Source organism: Chenopodium album, chromosome 10 (genome assembly GCF_948465745.1).
Source record: "Chenopodium album chromosome 10, dcCheAlbu1.1, whole genome shotgun sequence".
Classification (NCBI taxonomy): Eukaryota; Viridiplantae; Streptophyta; class Magnoliopsida; order Caryophyllales; family Amaranthaceae; genus Chenopodium; species Chenopodium album.
In genome coordinates this window covers 38756129-38772983 of record NC_137843.1, presented here as the reverse complement: position 1 = coordinate 38772983, position 16855 = coordinate 38756129, and the positions used below count along the sequence as shown (strand labels likewise).

At 37.7% G+C, this 16855-nt stretch overlaps 1 long non-coding RNA gene and 1 other non-coding gene across 3 annotated transcripts; one reads left to right on the top strand and one right to left on the bottom strand.

The window, feature by feature from the left end:
* Window positions 1-9340: 9340 nt before the first annotated feature.
* LOC145565989 (small nucleolar RNA R71) lies at window positions 9341-9446 on the bottom strand. Its single transcript, XR_014095336.1, has one exon. It is a non-coding gene; the product is annotated as a small nucleolar RNA R71 (small nucleolar RNA).
* Window positions 9447-12680: 3234 nt separating this feature from the next.
* Window positions 12681-16306, top strand: LOC145563918 (uncharacterized). Of its 2 annotated transcripts, none has more exons than XR_014094679.1 (4): window positions 12681-12824; window positions 12966-13091; window positions 14116-14258; window positions 16021-16306. It is a non-coding gene; the product is annotated as an uncharacterized LOC145563918 (long non-coding RNA). The 2 variants fall into 2 exon arrangements; XR_014094680.1 differs by having other exon boundaries at window positions 12681-12844.
* Window positions 16307-16855: the final 549 nt, after the last annotated feature.

The window sequence follows — 16855 nt, the reverse complement described above, 5'->3', positions numbered from 1 at the left end:
CTAAAAATTGAAATGGCAAAACTTGTAAAATGAATGAATTTGCATACCTGACCACTGCTGGAGTTACAAGCCCTAGCAATAATCGGACTACCCTCGATTTTCGAACAACCGACTTTAGAGAGAGAAGGGAGCTGCGCTTCAATGGAGAGATAAGGGAGCTGCGCTTCAAGGGAGAAGGGAGTTGCGCTTCAATAGAGAAGGAGCAGCGCCTCAATGGAGAATTTGCGAGGGAGAAGGGAAATGCGAGGAGAGAGCTGAGGACCACCGGAGTTTGGGAGAGAGAGATGGAGTCACGACGACGGAGCTGAGGACCACCGGAGCTGATCTGAGGATCGGAGCTAAGGTCGTCCGCGCGAACTAAGCTTCAATATTGGAGAGAGAAAGGGGAAATATTTTGAGAGAAAGAGTGACAAAGGGGGAAATTTAAAATTCGGGTTTACTTTGACAGCTTATTCGTAACGGACACTCCCTGTTAGTTACAAATAATTAGGTCAAAATTCAGTTGACTTTCCTATTTGTATCGGGCAAAAGTTGTTAGTTACAACTAGTTGGTTATTTGTAACAGGCAGTATAATGCCCGTTACAAATAAGTCTTTTCCTGCTCAAGACACCGCTTTTTGTAACGGACATTGATTTTGCCCGTTACAAATGATGTACTCGTAACGGAAAATCATATGCCCGTTACAAATAGCCTGTTACAAATAAACTTTTTTCCACTAGTGGCAGCAGCCTTAGTCTTCTCAGCCATTCCAGCATTTTCAGACCTAGTGGCAGCGTCCTCCGTCTTCCCAACCAATTCAGCCTTAACAGCCTGAATTTAGGTCTATCATTACTCTTGTGGATCAGGGATTATTTTCGGTTCTAGTGTATGGGACGATGCCTCCACCGACGATGCCTACATCTTGGAGTCAGCCTATGCAGTTTACCAGCTGGACAGGACCTGCCTTGACTTTGTATTCTGTAGGAGTCGTGGGGACTAGTAGGGACACTACTCCTCGTACTTGGATGATGGAGGGCCTTTTTGGTCCGCCATTCCCTTACTCGTAGTCTCGTGATGACACTGATCCTAGTTCTTCTGGATCTGGAGATTTTTGACCGAGGGTTTTATTATGTACATTGACACTACTTATGTACCATGACTCATTTTGTATATTTATTCACACTTTATGTATTTGATACTTCATTTATTCAATTAATGTGTATGTTAGTGTGTGTTTGTGACTATTTGTGTGTGATTGTGTATTTATTAATGACGCGGAAAAAAAAAAAAAAAAAAAAAAAAAAAAAAAAACCCCGTTATTTTTTCGTCAGTGGAGGGTACCAACCTTCTCCCAACAGAAAAAAGACGGAAAAAGGATGGAAAAAATTTTACAACTTCCCTAAAAATAAAAAGAAATAAAAATGGGACAAGTTTTACAACTTCCCCAAAAATAAAAAGAAATAAAAATGGGACAAGTTTTACAACTTCCCTAAAAAATAAAAAGAAATAAAAAATGGGACAAATTTTACAACTTCCCCCAAAAAATAAAAATAAAAAATGGGACAAGTTTTACAACTTCCCCAAAAAATAAAAATAAAAGTAAAATTAAAATAAAGGGAGAATTTTATTAGGAATAAAACTCTCAAAAAAAAAGTTTGAAGGATAAGCGATTAAGGAAAACCAAAGAAAAATCCGGAAAAAATAGGTCAAGGATAAAAGAAAATAACGCGTAGCCACCGTGACACGTGGCTAGTGTCGTGTCACGGTAGATGTTGCTGCATCATGGCGCCCTGTCCCGTGACACGGTGTACTTTACCATGTCGCGGCGCTCAAATAGTGCAGCGATGCTTTTGCGCGTGCAATTGGATAAATTTTTTACGTTTTTGGACTCTTTTGGCAATAAATTACGACCAGTTAATCCGTGATATGCATAATTACGAAACATAAAATAGCTAGAATTTCATATTTTAATAATAATGTCTCCGAATTTTGATAATACATTGCGTGACTGGTCGTATTCTTTGACCAATGCAGAGAAAAGAGAGTTAGAATTGTTTCATGTCGGAGGTTTATTAGCATTAAGGCATGTAGCAATTGAACATGATTTTCTAAGAGCAGTCTTAGATTATTAGAGTTCGAAAACCCATTGTTTTAAGTTTGATTATGATGAAATATGTCCTCTGTTGGAGGAATTTGGTGTTATATTTGGCTTCCCTGCTAGAGTTCTTGTTGCAATACCCACTCTGCGTGAATATTATTACCAGGATTTTGAGCGTCATCTAAATCTGACAGATCTAGATTTAAATAGAATTGTGCGTGGTAACAAGGTAGATCTGGAATAGCTTGCAAATTTATATTTTAATCGTCTTGTCTTTGAGTCATCATACCATGTATACCGTAGGAGAGCTTATATTTTTTGCATATTTAGCAAGCTTTTATTCGTAAACGGTAGAGTAGGACATGCCACTTTAGCATCTGTGCTTGAACACGTTGAATTTGGAAGATCCCCTATGCCTACTTGCCTTGGAGAAACTCCGCGTGGTCTCGATGAAGCAAAATCTAACCGGAAAGCCGTCAGGAAGGGCTCTCTAGTACTGTTGCAGGTAAAAACGGCTTCTGTTTAATAACCGTGACACGTGGCTGGCACCGTGCCACGGTGCCGTTTGCCGCGACACAGTGCCCCATCACCTTTTTTTTTAGATTTGGTTGATGGAGGGTTTGGAAGTTTTTGAAGCCCCGGACGATATTGAAAAATATGGTCCCAATGATCTAGTTCGTAGGAAGAAAAACTACTCTACAAACATGTCTTATAATGATTGGAAGTTGTTCTTTGCGAAAAGAGAATTTTCCATTTGATGGGTGGTGCCTTAGTGGAGGCTTACTAGGATGGTCGAGACGAATGATACTCCGTATTGTCGTGTTCCTAGCCTCTCGAAATTGACTTTTTATTGCCCTTCCCGATTGATGAGACAATATGGTCTTGAACAAGTAGTTCCATGCTATAATGATAGTCCTCGTGAAGTATCATTGCATGAAAGTAATGTGCATAAGTATGAGACGTATTGGATTGGAAGGCCTTTGTGGACCATTTCTGCGAGTAATCAACCTCCTCCACCCTTGTCTAGTGCATACAAATCATGGTTAAATCCTCGAAATTGGAGAGAACGAGTTGGATCGCGTAAGTTGGATGGTGATGTGAAGGAACGACTTGGAAATAAGAAGGCACCTCCTAAAGATCATCTTGATCCGAGAACACAAGAAATTGAGTTTAAGACTCCTATCATGCCAAAGAAGAAGAGTTGGGTAAAAGGAAAAGGGTAAGGACAAGATGGTGTATAGAGAGAAACAACCTAAGAAACCTGAGAGAGGTGAAAGGGGTGAAAGCTCTACTAGGGGTGGACAGTTCGAGCTACGAAGGACACACTGCACTAATGGTGAAGGCCGACCTAGTTGAAAAGAAAAAAGAAATTCCTAAGGCTAAGAAGGTTTAGACCAATATTGCTTTGCTTTTATGATTTAATTTTAAATTTTAAATAAGGCATATGATGCCAATAATTGTAGTGACATTTATTTATTAATAATAGCATATTTATTTTTGCCTTAATTAAAACTTAGAATGACTTTTTTTTTGTTATTATTTTTTTTTATTCAAGTAAAGAAGCCGGACACAATGGAAGAATAAAAATCATCGAAAGAAATAATCGTAAAACAATTTAAAAAATTGCAAAATCCCGGCGTTTTGTGCCGTGACACGGCGGTTTTCGCCGTGTTACGGTAGCCAATAACGTGACACTACACTTTTCTGCTGCATTTTTCTGCCTAAATTCCGCCGTGTCGCGGTGTATCCTGCCGTGCCGCGGTGGACATTGCCGTGAAGCGGTGTTTTTCGCCGTGGCGCGGTGCCTGTTATTTTGTGATTTTCTTTGTTGTATGTTGCATTTTTATTGACGAAGAAGGGATTTTTATTTTTAAAGTGGTCGGCCCCACTAAAGGGTTGCCTACGTATCCTTAAAAGGAATCAGGCTAAACGTAGCTCTATCTGGTCTTGAACCCATGCAACTAGGCATAAAATTTCTTGAGTTGGTCCTAGTTGGTTAAATTATGGAAGCCATTGCCATCCATGTGTACTAATTGTGCCGCTCCATCCGACAAAATGGACTTGACAATGTATAATTAGAATCCGGAGGAACTACTTCGTTAGGATTGGGGAATTGCTGCGATTCATCCTGAATTGCCTGGATTCTCTCGTCGAGAATTGGATCCCTTGAAAGGGCACGTACGTGTTTAGTATAAAGGAAGTAAGGAACAACTATCTTCTTAGTGTAATTTAGTGTCGTTAAATACAGATTTTATCAAACTAATGAAACAAAACCAGCTGTGACCGCACGTCATGAATCGCTAGCCCAACCTAGGAGCACAGGCCTCACGGTTTTTATTATCAAAGTAGGTCCTGAAGGAAGGAATAAGATTACTCCGTGGACCTGGCCAATTTGGTCTAAATTTTCCTCTTGAATCTAACACATTTTTGCGAAGTGCCTTAAGCACTAAATCACCTTCTTTGATATTCCTAGTCTTAACTTTTCTATTGAAATGACGTGCCATGCATTGTTGGTAGGTTTGGACATGATGCAAAGTTTCCAAGCGTTTTTCGTCAAATAAGACTAGTTCATCATATCTCGCTTTAATCCAATCGACTTCATCTAGTTGGCTTTCTAACGCAATCCGTAGAGAAGGGACCTCTATCTCGATTGGTTATATGGCTTCAACTCCATAGACTAAAGGGAAGGGGGTGGCCCCGGTTGATGTACGAATAGAAGTTCGATACCCCCAAAGAGCAAAGTGTTGCTTGCTCGGCCAATCTCTGTAATTTTTCGTCATCTTTTTGATGATACTCTTCACATTCTTATTGGCCGATTCAACCGCACCATTCGTTGTGGTTTGTAGGGTGATGATCTGTGATGCTTAATATAATATTTCTGTAACAATTCTGCGCACTCGACTTGGAAATGCGTCCCATTATCACTGATCATTTCGTGCGGTACCCCATAGCAGCATATGATGTTTTTCTCGATGAATTGAGTTACATGTTTTGCTGTGAATTTAGCATATGAAGCAGCTTCGACCCATTTAGTGACGTAGTCGATTGCTACAAGGATGAACTCATGTCCCCCTTGTCCTAGTGGTGTTATCTTCCCAATGATGTCGATTTGCCAAGTAGAGAAAGGCCATGGAGAAGTGTATGTGTAGAGAAGTGAAGGTGGAACATGTTGTAAATTTGCGTAGACCTGACACTTCATGCATTTCTTGACATATTCGTGGCAATCTCTCTCCATGGTAGTCCAATAATAACCTTGTCATTGAATCTTTTGGACTAACATCTTAGCATTCATATGCGTTCCACATATTCCGGCATGAAGATTTTCTATGGTTATGTGCGCTTCTTTATCAGCCATACATAAGAGGTTTCTCCCTTGTGCGGTCCTTTTGTGGAGTTCTCCCCTGATAAACACATATTGTGAGGCCGGGAGCCTCAAAGCACGGCGTGCCCTTTTATCAGTGTTAGGAGGGTATTCTCCCTTCGTTACATAGTTAAGGATGTCTTTATACTATGGCTCTTCGTCTTCTTCTTGTGGATCTTGTTCATCATCAAGTGCGTGAACATAAGCCGGCTCATATCTCCTTTCTATAGTCAATGGCATTCTGACTATGTCTCTTGGAATTCGCACCATTGATGCCAACTTAGCTAGTGCGTCGGCAAACTGATTCTCTTCTCTAGAAAAGTATGTGTATTCCACTTCATCTAGTTTCTCCGTGAGAGTTTCCAGATGAGCTTGATACGTAGCGAGACTTTCACTTTTCACTTTCCATCTCTTAGAGATCTGGTTGATGATTAGTGACGAGTCGTCATAGATTCTGAGCTTCTTAATTCCCAAGGCCACAACTATTTCTAATCCCAAGATGCACGCTTCATATTCTGCAGCGTTGTTGGTGACATCAAAATCAAGTTTCATGGAAATTGGGATGTGTTCTTCGTTGGGTGATACAAGCAAGACTCCTACACCACAACCCTTTTGGTTTGAAGCTCCATCGAAATAAAGCGTCCGGCTATCATCTTCAGTCATGAGTAGATCTTCGTCAGGGAAATCATACTCTTCTTCTTCTTTCTCAATTTCTTCCAGTGGGAAATCTGCTAAGAAGTCAGAAACTGCAGAACCTTTATTGGCCTTTTGTGGTACAAATTTCAAATCAAACTGAGCAAGATTGACTATCCACCTTGATAATCTGCCATTGAGGTTGGCTTCTTGAACAAGTACTTGAGAGAATCCATCTTTGATACGACATGCACTGTATGAGTGAGCATGTAATGTCTTAATTTTCGTGCGACCCACACGAGTGCAAGACACAACTTTTCAAGTGGCGTGTACCGAGTTTCATAACCTTGAAGTTTCTTACTCAAATAGTAGATTGCATTCTCTTTGCTTTCAATCTCTTGTGCTAACATTGCTCTCATCGTTTTTCTTATAACTGTATGGTAGAGTCAAAGAGGAAAGTCAGGTATTGCTGGCGCTAGCACGGGTGGATTTGCCAGGTACTCTTTGATCTTGTCGAAAGCTTTTTGGCAATCGTCATCCCATGTGACTGGAACATTCTTCTTAAGTTTCTTGAATATAGGTTCACATATCGCAATGAGTTTGGATATGAACCTACTTATATATTGCAACCTTCCGATAAAGCCTTGAATTTCCTTCTCAATCTTGGGTGGTGGCATGGCCATGATTTCTTTGACTTTTGTGGGATCTATTTCAATCCCTCGAGAATAGATCACATAGCCAAGAAGTTTGCCTGATGTAACTCCGAATGCACACTTTGCTGGATTCAATCTCATATTGTATTTGCGGAGTCGTTCAAAGAACTTACGGAGTGTAATGATGTGACCTTTTCTATCTTTTGACTTGATGATCATATCATCAATATAGACCTCCACGTCTTTGTGCATCATGTCGTGTAACAATGTTGTTGCTGCTCTTTGGTAGGTGGCACCCTCGTTTTTCAACCCGAATGGCATTACCGTATGGAAATATGTACCCCATTGTGTAATGAATGTGGTTTTCTCCATGCCTTCCTCAGCCATCAGTACTTGATTATATCCAGCATAGCCGTCCATTGATGAGCGTCATTTATGGCGCTCAATAGAGTAGTTTTTTATTCCTTTTTCTATATTTTCTCGCTTTATTTTCTTATGATCTTTCTAGTTTTCTTTTATTTTCCATCTTTATAGCTTATTTTGGTTTTTGTTCACTTTTATGAGTTTTTAATAATTTTAGTTCTTATTTAGCTATTATAGTTTAATTTCTATTCTTTTTGCTTTCTCTCTTACTTTTACATGAATTCTTGCAAGTGAAGTTTTGAATTCTTATTTGCCGCTCTCTTGCGGATGTTTTCTCATTGATTTTAGGTCAGGAATGTGCAAATATTTGAAGATCAAAGGCTGCCCTCCTCGCGGGCATCACCTCGAGAGCACCGATGATGGGGATGCACGAGAGTGCTAGGAGCAAACGCTTTGCAAAAGGATCTACGAACAAGCAAGGGAAGCCGAGCACACGTGACACCACAGCAGGGGTGCGCGCGCGCAGGCCCCTTTGTGGGTGCGCGCAGACCCTGCTGTGCGTGCGCACGGGCCTGTTCTGTTTCCCTTCGCTCGATTTATTATAAATAACCTTGACTTTTCCTTTTTTAGGGGGGTGACGATTTCACTTGTACTTGAGACTTATTTCCAAATTTAGTAGAGAGAGAAAGTAGAGAGAGAAACTTTAAATTACTTGTTTTGTACTTCAAATTACATCTTTGAGCTTGGATTTCTTTTTCAATCAATGAAAATTAGTGAGAATTTCTTTCTTTGAATTTACTTTTGCTTGCTCTTTCCTTTAATTCTTGAATGTTTGATTTGATTGTTGATCTTTGGTTTGAGAATTTGTTGAATTTGATTTTCTCTTTGTTTAAACTTGAAATGATGATGTTTATGATTCAATTAGCTTTGTTTTTCAATTCCACCATGATTAGTGAGTATATTAGTAGGTAGGGAGAAGGGGAAGAATGTTTGATGGATGATTATTGCTAGTTGATGATTCTTAGTTGATTGAATTGTTGCAATTAAATTGGTTGACATAATTGTGCATGTGAGTAATTAGATTAGGAGTGATCAACTTATAAGATTAATCTAGATTTCATAGCAAATTTCAATGACATGAACCCTTGATTTGAGAATTGCTTTAATTGGTTGAATTTGATTGTGATTCTCCTTGTTAGTCATTCTTAGTAAACCCTAGATTGGCTTATAGGAGATAGCTTTTGGATTCTATTAATTGCAACTATTGTTTGTCCTTTGCCATGTTTGAACCGATCGAGTCATCCATCGATTAGCATAATCATTGAGCTTGCATGTGGAACCTATATCCCTAGTGTTTAGCATATTGATTTTCTTTGACTTGATTAGCTAGTTGATACTTTAGTTACAATTCAATTCACTTTACCTCTCATTTTTCGAAGTAGCTTGACCATAGACTATAGCAATCTCCCTCTCATTCCTCGTGGTTCGACTCGAACTTGTCCTATATTAGGAATAACTTTGATTTCTTAATTGTTTGATTGGTGATGCTTTAGTTTTCAACGACCTAGATTACCACGCATCAAAATGGCGCCGTTGCCGGGGAGTGATATTGGTGCTTTGTTATAATTGTTGAGTCTACTTCATTTTAATTGGAAAATACAAAACGATTTTTCTCTTTTTGGCTACATTTGTAGCCGTGCTACTAATTGTTTCTTTTGAGATTGTATGCGTAGAGCACATGGTCATTCACTAGTGCCACTTGATCCAGAAATTTAGAGGACAATTGCAATGATAAGAGTTGCTAGACGTTCTTTGAGTTCTAGCCCTTCAAGTGAAAAAGAACCACAACAAGAAGAACAAGCAAGGATGGGAGAAAATCCAAGGGTGGCGTTGAAGGAATTGGGGATTCCAGGTGCATATAGGTTTGAAAGTGGGATTGCTCCACCTACAACACCGGCAAATGACTTCGAAATAAGGCCGGCAATGATAACTTTGATAGAGAGGTGACAATTTAGTGGAGCTAAACATGAAAGCCCGCTAAACCATCTCAAAGAGTTCGAAAAGTATTGCAACACTATCAAAGTGAATGGAATTTCCCAAGAATTCATCCGCCTCTAAACTTTTTCCCTTTTCTCTCATAGGACGTGCCTTGGAATGGCTAGACAAGGAGGTCAAACCCAATTCTCTAAGGACATGGGACGAAGTGACCAAGGAATTTTTATCCCGTTTCTACCCACAAAAGAAAACGGCGTAGACTAGAGCTTTGATTCAAGGTTTCAAACAAAAGTCTAGTGAAAGCCTCTATGAAGCATGGGAGAGGTACAAGGAGTATCAATGAGAATGTCCTCACCACGGAATTCCTACTTATCAAATTATTCAAATATTCTATGGTGGCCTAAATCCTCAAGGAAAGTCATGTCTTGATGGAGGAGTCGGAGGTCCCATCATGAATAAAACGGAGGAGGAAGTGGTAGATATAGTTAAAGATGTAGTGAGGTACTATAGAGATTGGCAAGATGGTTAAAGGGAGTCAACTAGCAAGAGTAGTTTTTCGGTGTACTCGATTGATCATCTTAATGCCATAAACAACTTGTCTTTACAAATGAAAAACTTGGGGAAGGAAATGTCCGCTATCAAGGCAAAGTTGGAAAGTTATACTTCCCAAGTTTCAAATCTCCCCTACCAATCAAAGGGGAGAGGTATGTCTTCTAACTTTCAACCCTTTCCCTCTTCTAGTAACATGCTTAGTGGTTGCTTGTTTTGTGATGTTTGTGGATCGTATGATCATGATGCTTCTAATTGCCCTCATGCATGTATGGATGTTTGTGATGATCAAGATGGAAATGTGAATGAGCATGTGAAGTATGTGTCAAACAATAATGATTCTAGGTTTGAGAATCAAAGAGGTCAATAGAATATGAATTACAACAAGTATGGAAATTTTGACAACTATAACCAAGGGGGTGGTAATAGATATCAAGGGAACCAAAATTCCCGAGGTAAGTATAACAACCAAGGTTATAGTAGCCAAAATCAAAACCAAAATTATGGTAATCATAATCAAGGTTATGGTAACCATAATCAAGGTTATGGTCAAAATCAAGGTACAGGTAATTGAAACAATCAAAATAGGGGAAATTTTCAAAACAATGCTCAAATGGGTTCCCCACCCGGTTTTGCTCCAAAGACCCGAAGTGATAATTCCTATGTTCAACCCTCTTCTTCTAGGACTAACTTGGAGGAAATCATTGAAAATCAAACTAAGTTGTTGAACACCTACATGGCGGTGAGTGATAAGAAGTTTAATGAAATGATGACCCACAATAAGATGCTTGAAAACCAAATTTCTCAACTTGCCAATGCTTTAAAAGACAATGCAAGCCATTCTTCTTTACCTTCTCAAGGCCTAGACCCTAAGAGACTCGTTAATGCCATAGTCACAAGAAGTGGTAGGGTGCTTGAAGAGAGTTTTCCTAGCAAGAGTAAGAGTGAGGAGGGTACCAAGGAGGTTTTAGTTGAGGATGAAAGAGATGGTGCATTTTTGAGTGAAGTAATGGTAGAGCCATCTAAGGAGGTGAAGGAAGAGAGAGAAGTTGTGAAACCCAAGTTTCCTTATCCACAAAGATTCATGAGACACAAGTTGGATGAACAATTTGGAAGATTTATTGACATGCTCAAGCAACTTCACCTTTCTCTACCATTTACCGATGTTGTCACCCAAATGCCGAATTATGCAAAATTCCTCAAAGACTTTTTGAGTGGTAGGAGGACTTGTGATAGTATGGAGATGGTGAACTTGACCGAGAATTGTAGTGCAATCATAATGAACAAGATGCCACCTAAGCCAAAAGATCCCGAAAACTTTTCCATCCCTTGTGCTATTTACAAAATGCAAATCGATAATGTCTTATGTGACCTAGGAGTTAGTGTTAGCCTTATGCCATATTCGGTGTACCAAAGATTTGAAATAGGGGAACTCTTACCTATAAACATCACTTTGCAATTGGCCGATAGATCAATCAAGTTTCCAAAGGGTAAGGTAGAGGATGTCCCTTTTAGGGTTGGCAAATTTGTTATTCCGGTAGATTTTGTGGTACTTGAGATGGACGAAGATGCTAACATTCCTATCATTCTAGGTAGACCCTTTCTCGCTACTTCGGGTGCTATGATCGATGTAAAGAGTGTTAAAATTTCACTTAAGGTAGGAGGTGAGGTGATAGAATTTGACTTGAATGATAGTATGAAGTATCCAAGTCCTTTTTTAGAGAATTGTATGATGATTGACTCTCTTGATCATGTTGTGTCTTCTATGCATGAGCAATTGCTCACCTCTAATGATGCTCTTGAGAATATTTTGTTGAATAAGGAAAAGATAGGTGTTCCTAACAAAGAGATGGCTTTGTATGAGGATATGTTCAATGAAAGCCTTGAATATGTTGATGAGCAAATGTGCATGAACATCACTAGCCAAGAAACATTGCAAGCGGCTACAACAAAGGAAGGTAAAGGTGTCCCCATGGGTGAGCTCAAACCTCTTCCATCACACTTTAGGTATGAATTCTTAGGCCCTAACTCAACTTTTCCCGTGATTGTTAATTCCTCCTTGAATGAGAGCCAAGCTCAAAAGTTGTGTGGTGTATTGAAAAAGCACCAAGGTGCTTTGAGCTATACCATTGATGACCTCAAGGGTATTAGTCCCACCCTATGCATGCACCACATCACTCTTGAGGATAATGCCTCACCAAGCATTGAAAGACAACGAAAACTCCACCCTCAAATGGGGGAGTTGGTCAAGAAGGAAATTACCAAGCTATTGGATGCGGGAATCATGTTCCCCATCTCTTGCTCAAGGTGGGTTTCCCCGCTCCACGTTGTCCCAAAGAAAGGAGGCATGACCGTTGTGGAGAATGAGAAAGGTGAGCTCATTCCTACAAGGACGGTCACGGGATAGAGGATGTGTATAAATTATCGACGTCTAAACACATCCACCAAAAAGGATCATTTCCCCTTCCCTTTATTTATCAAATGCTTGAAAGACTAACAAGGCACAAGTACTATAGTTTTCTTGATGGTTATTCCGATTTCTTTCGAATTCCTATTCGTTCGGATGACCAAGAGAAAACAACTTTTACTTGCCCATGTGGAACCTTTGCTTATAGAAGAATGCCATTTAGGATTTGCAACGCCCCCGCCACCTTCCAACGGTGCATGATGAGCATTTTTGGAGATATGTTGGAAGAAGAGATGGAAGTGTTTATGGATGATTTTTCGGTGGGAGGTGTTTCATTTGAGGCTTCACTAGTGGAAAAATTGTCATTTATATCGGGCTATTTGTAACGGGCAAAGCTATACCCGTTACATTAAATATATTTGTAACGGTCAAAATACTACCCATTACGAATACTTAGTTATTTATAACGGGCACATGATGACCGTTACAAATACTTTATTATTTGTGACGGGCCAATCACTGCCGTTACGAATACAAAATTATTTGTAATGGACACCATGTGCCCGTTACGAATATTTGGTCCAGCTAATGATAAGAGCGCATTAGGGTTTCAATGTTTCATTCTCCTTAGCCGTCAAACACTCAAACCCCCTCTCTTCTCTCTCTTCTCATTTCACTGATCCTTTCTCTCTTCTCCTTAATTCACTTTCTCTCTTCTCGTCACTCAGAAATGGACATGGCGGTGCTGACTCTAGTCAAGAAATCGCTAACATGTGCGGGATTTTGTACGAATCTCGTTACCCAGGTTTAATTATTTTTTTGAATGATATATTTTTATCTTACATTTTGGATCTAATTTGATCTGTTTTTTTTTTTTTTTTTTTTTTTTTTTTTTTTTTTTTTTTTTTTTTTTTTGGGGTTTTAAGGGATCTCAGTGACCAGTGGAAGATTGTTCTAAGGACTGGATTGGTGTTGATAGAGATAATGAAGAATTGAAGATGGTAAAAATGACGGTTTCATTAATGGTATTGGGTTTTCCCATTCTTTCTCAGGTTTACATTTTCTCTCTCCTCTTTTTCTCTCTTCTTTCAATTTTATTAGCTTATTAATGTTTTAATTTGCAATTAAATTTTTTCTCTACTTGTGTATTGATTTTGGTTCGACTGTTTTTTACTTTGTTTATTCAAATTTTGGCTGTTCATTCTCTGCAATTTGATTTATTTTAGATGTCAGATCTGATAATATAGATTAATTGACGAAATTTTCATGTTATGATTGTTTAGATTCGATATCATTATATGATTTTCTGCTTTTTTTAGTCCATGAAAGTTTAGTGTTTTCATGTAGATTAATTGATTCAATCAATATGAACTTATTGTCTATCAATGGAGTTGTTTTGAGCCCTTGATGATTTTGCTTGTGCATAATATTTTAATAGTAATTTTGAATTTCTTGACGATTAGGAGCAATGATTGTTATGAGATGAACTTTTACTATAAGATGGAAACTGTCACCCATTGAAGTGTATTATTCTGTTTTTATTTTTATTTTTTTATATTATGGCTGATTGACTGTTAACAGACACGGAGACACCCATATTTATAATAGAAGAATAATCTAATGAATCAGTCATTTATGTATGTATACATGTTAAACTTGTGTTGATTATACGGTAATCACTAATCATCATTAGTCACCTTTCTGATTAAATACTAGTCACAATTCTGATCCCAAATCATGATAAGCTTCAAAAGAATCTATTGCATGGTAATTCTATTTTCTACCATTTGCTGGCGATGTAAAATGGTTGATTGCATTGGAATTAAATGGCAAAAGTTTCATCCTCGTAGACACTTAAATTTAGTTTGGAAATGGGAAAAGTTTAAAAGAGACTAAGAAAATTCAGCAATTTGCATTGACACTTAGAATATACATGCATCATCTTTCATTTTCAGTCCGTCTGTGTGTATGCTGTGGTTAAGATTAATGATATGATTTTTTGTATGATTGTTTCTGATAATGTACTGCTTCAATGATTAGTGCTTGAGTTAACCAAGTGCTTACTGTTTATAATAGCAATGCAGCTCAGTACAATGGCATTGGCATACCTCAGAAGGTCACTATGTCAAAGACTGCTGGGTTTAAGCTCTGATTTGAACAAGATTAGAGCAACATCGATGGAATTTAGAAAGCAACGGGAGAATCCGCTCTGTTGAAAGGTATATACAATTAGATTCAACTCAAGATGCCTGATTGCCTACTCTTGGTTACTAGAAGTTAGATTCTAGAAACTAGTAGACTGTCATTTGTAAATCTTTGCATCTATGTTGTACCGACAGGATTTTAGGTGGAACACATTGACTGTGTTTGGAGTTGAGGGTTATCATAAGTTTCTAATGTTGATCTAGTGATTAAGATAAAGTTGTTCTTTAATCAAGTATACTTCAAGGAGTTAAGTGAGTATTTTGAGGAAATGTAATCAAGCATTATCTCTTGTTTTAAGATATCATATTCTAGTTTGCTAGAATTCTGAGCTCCCTGCTTCAAGAACTTGGAGCAAAATAAAGAGGCTTACCTTATACCCATACTTCAACTTTAAAAAGTAATTAAAAGCAGGCAACATAATCTCACAATGAGTTCCACAATAAGGTAGTGATTCTTAAGTAATTTTAAGTCACTTTTATTTTTCTTCCAATGAATCTGTATTTTCAGTATGAAATTCGCCTGTGTTTGTTTGTTTGTTTAATTGCTTTTGCTTTCGAATTTATAACTTCATATTAATTTGGGTATATTTTTGTAAATTACTACTAAACACTAATCTAGGCTGTTAGTGTTAGTTCATATAGTCACTGCATGTTTTATGGTTTAATATTTCTTGGTTTTCATTTTTTTCTTAGATCATCTATAATGATTAAAGGCATGGTAATCTTTCTGGGTCTGTTTGTATAGTGTTTCATTTATCTCTTTGTTCAATAATTATGAAATTGTGTAATCAATCTTAATTTTTTTTTAAGTTGGTCAATTTTAGTTTGAAAAGTTATAATTCATGGGGTTATATAAACTGAAGTCCATTTTTATGATGGTTTAGTTGTTCTTTAAGCTAAATTAATGGAAGATTGATGATATGAATTGGGCAATAGTTAATTTTATTTAATTTGTTGGGATGTGAGGGGAGGTTTCAAGGTTAATTAAGCTCCATTTTCATATATAGGCGCTTCATTTTAGTTGTATTTGAAGTATGTTTATAGGAGTTAAAGGGTTGCTTAGAGTCTTATGTACTACTAATTTCATCTTGACTCTTGTTTTCAGAAAGTGAGAAAATAAAGAGAAGCACCTCACATTATTGCCCCCCCCCCCCCCCCCCCCCCCCCCCTCTTTGTTCAATTGAAACTCAATGTTGCCGCCTGCATATTTCTGTAAGACTATGTGCGTGAACAAGTTAAATTGCTTGTTTGCACAGGAAAGTATCTATTTTGATTTCGTGAGGAATCTAGTCTAAGAAACTTCACATGTCTTTATTGTTATCATTCTTCTAACTGACACTTCTCAGAGATTTGTTATTTCTAGCCTTATCACCTAACATTATGGATGGTCTATGATAAATTTGATTAATCTCTTGAATATGATTGTGCAATTTAAGACCCAACTGTTCATCAATTTTGTCTTGCTGTATTTTATAAGCTACATATGTATTTTGTGATGTAAAGATATATAGAATTATAGCTATCCTTTTCAAATCTGTCCATTTTTATTTTTTTGCAAAAGGAAAAAATTATGCATCGAGTATTGCTGATAGGGTTTCTTTATTTTTGTTAGTTCTGATTAGTTGTGTTGAATGTTATAATCTTTTGGTATTTTGGTATAGAGTAATGCAGAAAAAAATTAATGTTTCATTTTTGTGTATCTAGTTTTATTGCAATAGAACTAACTGTACAAAGACAAATAAGTAATACATCTAACATTTTTTGTGCTCCATTTTAGGTAGAGTGATATGACTGGATGACATGGCAAAGGAGATTGTTCAAATGGTGGAAGACGGACTCAGAATTGAGATTAAAGTTGTAGTAACTCGGAAAAAATGGTGGAAGGTGTAAATTATTCAACACTAATTTAGAGGAAAATCATGTAACTCTTATATTAAACTTGTTTTATTATTGTTACAATTGAGATTTGCTTTAGTTCTTTTAAGTTTTAGTTATTAGTTGATTGTATATTAATTGTATAATATATTTGTATAAATTTTAAATATCTCTCATTCATTGATAAACTGGTGTGCAAGCAATCCAGCATTTGCTAGATTTTTTTTTTTTTTCAATTTGATCACACACTATTCGTAACGGGCAGATTTTATGCCCGTTACAATTAAGTAGGTTTTTGTAACGGGCAAAACATGTCCCGTTATAAATAACGGGGTTATTTGTAATGGGTGCTTGGGTGACCATTACAAATAACCCCGTTATTAGTTAAGGTCGTTTGAAATGCCCGTTACAAATAACACTATTATTTGTAAGGGGCACTTGTTTTGCCCGTTACAAATAAGTAGTTATTTGTAACGGGCGCTGCCACTGTCCGTTACAGATGGGCTATTTTTGCCCGTTACGAATAGACTTTTTTCCACTAGTGCTTGTCTTGAGAATCTTGAAAAGTGTTTGGCTCGATATGAGAAAGTGAATCTATTCTTAAATTGGGAGAAATGTCACTTTATGGTTGAGGAAGGCATAGTCCTCGGTCATAAGATCTCCCACAAGGAAATTGAGGTGGACCAAGCAAAGATTGGGGTCATTGAAAAGCTACCACCTCCGGTCAATGTAAAAGG